The 5,978-nt window shown below is 45.4% G+C and overlaps 1 long non-coding RNA gene across 1 annotated transcript; it reads right to left on the bottom strand.

Annotated features, from left to right (window-relative positions):
* Nucleotides 1-3,665: 3,665 nt before the first annotated feature.
* LOC147010404 (uncharacterized) lies at nt 3,666-5,490 on the bottom strand. Its single transcript, XR_015052571.1, has 4 exons — nt 5,336-5,490; nt 5,115-5,168; nt 4,904-5,006; nt 3,666-3,980 (listed from the first exon to the last, which is right to left on the bottom strand). It is a non-coding gene; the product is annotated as an uncharacterized LOC147010404 (long non-coding RNA).
* Nucleotides 5,491-5,978: the final 488 nt, after the last annotated feature.

The following is a 5,978-nucleotide window of genomic DNA, read 5'->3' as shown; positions in this document are numbered from 1 at the left end:
TTTCAAACCTCGCCTGCAAAGCCAGTCGCCAACTGGGAATCCTCCGTCGTGCAACGTCTTTCCTCGGCCTACCTGAGCTCCTGACCACTTACAAAGCTTTTGTCCGCATCCTGATGGAGTACTGCTCTCCCCTCTGGGCTGGTGCTCCTGCCTCCCACCTTTCTCGGCTTCACACTGTGGAAACCAAGGCATTTCACATCATCGGCATCTCCCGCAATGAGGCTGAGTCTTTGGGCCTCTCACTCAATCACCGCAGGCAGGTCGCTGGTCTTTCTGTCTTCTACCATCTCCTCTCCAGCCTCGCCCCCCTTCTCTGTCTGCGATTTGTCCCCACCACATTTCCGCAGAGCGCTCAAGGTCCGTCAGCAACCCCCTTCTGGTAAAACTACCAAAATCACGAATCACTGCTCACCACTCTTTCATTCCTCTTTTTTCCCGCCTTTGGAATAAACTCCCACACTCTGTTCAATCCCATTCTTCCCTCCAGGCCTTCAAAACAGCTGTTCACCACCACCTCTTATCATCCCCCATCCAAAACCACGATCTTTTCTACCCCCGTGAATCCATCCCACACTCACCTCCTTCAAATTCCCTGCTTTCCTTCCTGAAAGTCCCTGTAATGTACATCTTGAATACCCCGTGTTCCCTGCCCCATCCCTCTCCCTTCCACAGATCTCCGAATGTCTCTGTTCCCCACTGTTTTCTCCTTCCCACTCCCGCTCCTCTTGTCTCGTGCCCCTCCCCCCTTTCTGTGCGTTGTGTGTTAGCAGCTCTCATACGAGCCTCGACAATGTATACAAAATAACAACAAAAATAACAGGCCACGCCTCAAATATATGGCGTTTTTGGACTGAACTAATTTGGTCAGTGTGAAAAAACACATCATTATATCATGTAACTATGACGTCATGACGAAGCCACCGTCGTATTTCAGGCCGAAAGTTTGGAGGATTCATAGATTTGTTTCAAAAATCTTAATTAAACCTGTAAAACATCTTGATTCAATTATAGCGTTGTGTGTGTGTGTGTGTGTGTGTGTGTGTGTGTGTGTGTGTGTGTGTGTGTGTGTGTGTGTGTGTGTGTGTGTGTTTCCAAGATCCCTGAAGTGAGCACTCAAAACAGAATCCTTTTAGTAAAAGTAACCAAATGAATATAATGAATGGTGTCAAGTGAAAGAGCATTGAACAGGTGTATACAGGTACTTGCTTTTGAAAAACACTCTTGCATGGATTATAACGTTTTGAAAACCCCCGTGCATGGTTTCAAATACCCCCGTAAATAGTTCCTAAAAACCCTGTGCATGGTTTGTAATAACCCCCTGTGTATGGTTTCTAATAACCCCCGTGCTTTGTTTATATATTTTTTAAACCCCCCCCCCCCCATGAACAATTTTTAAAAACCCACTTGTATGGGTTCCGATAACATAACATCCATGAGCAGTTTTTAAAAAACTCTGTGCATGGTTTCTATGAACCCCCCCCCCATGCGTGGTTGCTAACCCCCCTTCCTTGGTTTCCATAAACTCCCCTATGCATGGTTTCCAATGACCCCCTTGAGCAGTTTCCAAAAAAACCCTGTACATGGTTTCGATAAACTCCCCCATGCGTGGTTTCTTAAAAATCCCCTTCCTTGGTTTCTAATAACCCCCTGTGCATACCTTCTAAGAACCCAACCCCCCTCGCTTGGTTTCTAATAACCGCTGTGTGTGCTTTGTAATAACCCTCATGGGTGCTTTCTAAAAACCCCCATGCTTGGACGCTAAAAACTCCGTTGCTGCTTTCTAAAACTTCTAGGCTTTCTAAAACCATGCGTGGTTTCTAAAAACAACTGTGTTTGGTTTCAAAAAAAATCCCCCATGCATGGTTTCAAAAACCCACGTAAATTGTTTCTTAAAACTCTTGCGTGGGGTTTCGAAAGAAAACAACCCATGCATGGTTTAAAAAAAAAAAAACTTGCATGCTTTCTAATAACCCCTGTCTGTGCTTTCTAATAACCCACATGCTTAGATTCTAAAAATTCCTATGCGTGGTTTCTAAAAACACCTGTTTGGTTTCTAAATATTCCCCATGCATGGTTTTTTTTAAAAAAAAAACCCATAAATGGTTTCTTAAAACCCCTGTGCGGGGTTTTGAAAAAACCCTCGAGTGTGTTTTCTAAAAACTCCCATGCTAGTTTCCCAAACTCCCATGTGTGCTTTTTAAAAATATCCCCATGCACGGTCTCTAAAAACTCCTGTGAATGGTTTCTAACTGTCCTCCCACTCACGTCAGTGGTTTATAAAACCCCCCCATGAATGGTTAAAAATAAAAACACCCTGTGAGAGGTTTCTCAAACCCCCCTATGGGCAGTTTTTAAAATTTCCCGAGATTGGTTTTCAGAAACTATCCGCGAGTGGTTTTTAAAAACCCCATGTTTGGTCTCTAAAAAGTTCCCTGTGAGTGATATCTCAAAACCCCAATGTGTGTTTTGTAAGAAATCCCCGTATTTGGTTTTAAAAATAATCTCCACAATTGGTTTCTAAAAACTCCCCCAGGAGTGGTTTCTAAAAAAAAAATCCCATGCGTGGTTTTGAAAAACTCCTGTGAATGGTTTCTAAAAAACTCCCTCGTGAGCGATATCTTAAAACCCATATGTGTGGTCCCTAAAAATGCACGTGTTTGGTTTCTGTACCCCTCCCCGCCCCCGTTTGTAGTTTCTAAAGAACTCCTGTGAATGGTTTGTAAACCATTTTTTTTTTTAGTTTCCAAAAATGTGCAAAATGTGTATAGTTAGAGTGCATCGTTTCCAAACATGCCCATGGATGGTTTCGAAGAACCCCCATGAGTGGTTTCTAAACACCCCCCGCCACCCCCTCCCCATGAGTGGTTTCTAAAAAAAACCCCAATGAGCAGTCACAAAGAAAACACCATCATGCACAGTTTCAACCCCCCCCCCACTCCATGTGTTTCAAAAATTCCTGTGAGTGGTTTCTAAAAAAAATCCCATGCGTGGTTTTGAAAAACTCCCGTGACTGTTTTCTAAAATTCCCAGTGCATGGGTTCTAAAAACTCCCCCGTGAGCGATATCTTAAAACCCACGTGTGTGGTCTCTAAAAATGCCCGTGTTTGGTTTCCATACCCCTCCCTGTCCCCTGTTCGTAGTTTCCCGTAAAGAACCCCCGTGAATGCATATTTATGCTCCACCCATGTTTTACGTCATCTCCGCTACAAGTGGCGAGAGTGCTGTTACCCAGCTTGGCGGGAGGAGTGCATGTATGTGGAAAAGGCACGGTTTTTACCGATGCCATAGAGTTTTAAATCAATAAAAAGTGATTTCAAACTCTGCAAATGTTGGTTGAACTACCTGGAGCGTTCTTATTCAAGAATCAGGACACGGTTGTTTCACCCCAGTTTTGGCCTCGCCCACGTGGGGTAATAAATCCTGTCGATGTCTGCACACGTCAACACCAGCTCGATGAATCCTTCCAAGTTGGTTCCTGTGAATCCATTCGATGCTCCCCTCCTACACCGCGTGCTCTGCCTGTCCTGGAAACCCCAGAATGACGTCATTCCCACAAGGAAACCCCAAATGATCTCGTCGTGGATCGGAGACGTCCTCCCGAGTCAGGCAGAGAGCAAGATCCGGGTCCACGTGTATCATAGACCAAGAACCAAAGGAGAAACATATTGAAGAGTAAATGAAAACAACTTTATTTTTCAAAGAAAGAAGAACACACACACACTGAACAAATCAATCGGATGGTTTAATCAAGTTGAACAAAGAGAGTGCGTGGTGAGTGCTCGTGTCATTGTTGAACACTTGGAAAGTTGTACATGGGAACGTGTGCACCACTCAGGAACCAAGGGGGAGTTCAGGTCGACGGGGAATATTGGAAGTTGAAGAGGTTCATGGGAAGAACTCATTCCAAGAGTTTATTCACCTTTTCGTTGAGTACTTTTGTCGCAGCTTCAAGGGCTTCTCTGCTCTTCTCAAGTGCAGCTCTGTTTGAGAGGGAGATGGGGACCCGAGGGGGAAGATGGGGAGAGATTGGAGAGATGGGGGGGAGGAGGGGGGAGATGTGTTAGGTTTGAAAGAGTGTTTCATACTGAGAGTGTGAATAATGGAACAAGATCAATCCCTTTCACGATCGTTGCTTTGACCCCATAAAAAGGTGAGGACAACGTGTGCACTGTGCAGTACCTTCGTCTGGAGTGCACCTGCTCGTTGGAGGATTTCCCAACACCACTACTATGACGACTACGATGACTACAACTGCCATTAATACTGCAGTACTACTTTACTTGAATGACGTCGTTTTCCGATATTTTCTTGTGGCATCGACAGGTGCAGGCTTTTGGACAAAGTATTTCACGAACCAGTTGGCCAGACCTGACGTTTGAATGAAGGTGATTTGTTCATGATGCTGACGATAACTCGCCTACTCTTCGCGAAAGTACACGAAAAAAACTGCAGTACCACTTTCATGATGTCAATTTCCCACATATGCTTGTGGAGTCTTTTTGACCAGTGAAGGCTTTTGGAATCAGTCTTTCACTAACCGGCTGGCCATTCGAATGGCCAGGCCTGGTATTCGAATGAAGGTAATTTAGCCAGGGTGCTGGCAATAGCTCGCCTACTCTTTGTGAAGGACATCATGGGATCTTTAAGGTCCATCAACTAATACCAGCAGACGGGACACCCAGTTTGAGGTCCACCCGAGGGATAGCACACACATTGATGAATCACCCTGCCTGTAAAACACCGCAATGATCGTTTTTCCCTTGAACATCGAGTAAACATCTTGGAAGGTTTTCTGTTGGAGTGTGCAGACGGCGAGAGTATGTGTGTGTGGCTGAAAGCGAGTGTGAGCACCATTGAACAGAGAAACAGAGTGAGTGCGTGAAAAGCTCGTGGTGATCCTTACGTGGCACTCTCCCACAACTGTGTGAAAAGTTCCTGGAATTTCGTCGTCATGTCCTCCTTCCCCTCATCTGCGGCCCAGAGTCGCATCGACCGAGCCTCGGTTGCTGGAGACAAACAAACGTGAACAGAGAATATTACAATGAAACATGACGGACAACAGGCCGAGGGAGAGAGACATCTAATATTGTAGATCGAAGTCCGTGTGTACATACCCCAAACGGCGAGTGTGAGAAACACCAGGCAGATCAACAGGTACTTCATGGCGTCTGTGAGGAAAACAAAGGGAAGAGTGAGAGTGAGAGCGATGGTGAGGCACACATCAAAAGAGGTTGATGACAGAAACAACCAACTTTGTCTGAAAAATAACAACTTTGCTGCGAGTCCTTTACAAACTCGTGGGTAGGACAAAACGAGAGATGGATATCAAACTCACCTGTAAATGTGCACTCAAACAGGTTTGAATAGGATCAGTTGTTCCTGTGTGGGTCGAAGAGGAGGAACTTGAAGATATTCCATCCGCAGTTCCACAGTGTTTATATGGAGAGGAGAGAGGTGGAGGGAGGGGGGGTTCGAAAGGCATGGTGTATGCGTGCCACGTCACAGGTCCGACGATCCACGGGTCTTGCACTTGCCACTATCATCAGAATGATGTCATAACCGATTGGTGGCTCGGTTCAAATAGGTTTGAGTTGTCTCACCCAAGGATGCTCAAAAAACTTTTGCGGGTTGAGTCGGACACCTCTGGGATTGCAGTTAAGGCCAATAACAGGCTATGTCCTAAATATAGGGCATTTTTGGACTGAACTAGTTTGGTCAGCTGTGGAAAAATATCATTGTAGCAGGTATGACGTAAATATGACGTCATGACAAAACCACTGTTGTATTTAAGGCCGAAAGCTTGGAGGATTCACAGCTTTGCTCGAAAAATCTTAAGCCTAGAAAACATGTTGATTCCATCATGGTGGTGTGTGTACGTGTGTCTACGATCCCAGAAATCAGTATCCAGCACCTGTGAATGCTTTCTCAAACTCCCCGCGGGGGCTTTACATACCCCCCCCTTCTCCGCAGGTGCTTTC

The sequence above is a fragment of the Eptatretus burgeri genome, chromosome 16 (assembly GCF_056783735.1).
Source record: "Eptatretus burgeri isolate ZD-2024b chromosome 16, Ebu_testis_v1, whole genome shotgun sequence".
Lineage (NCBI taxonomy): Eukaryota > Metazoa > Chordata > Myxini > Myxiniformes > Myxinidae > Eptatretus > Eptatretus burgeri.
This window is presented reverse-complemented; position numbering and strand designations above follow the sequence as displayed.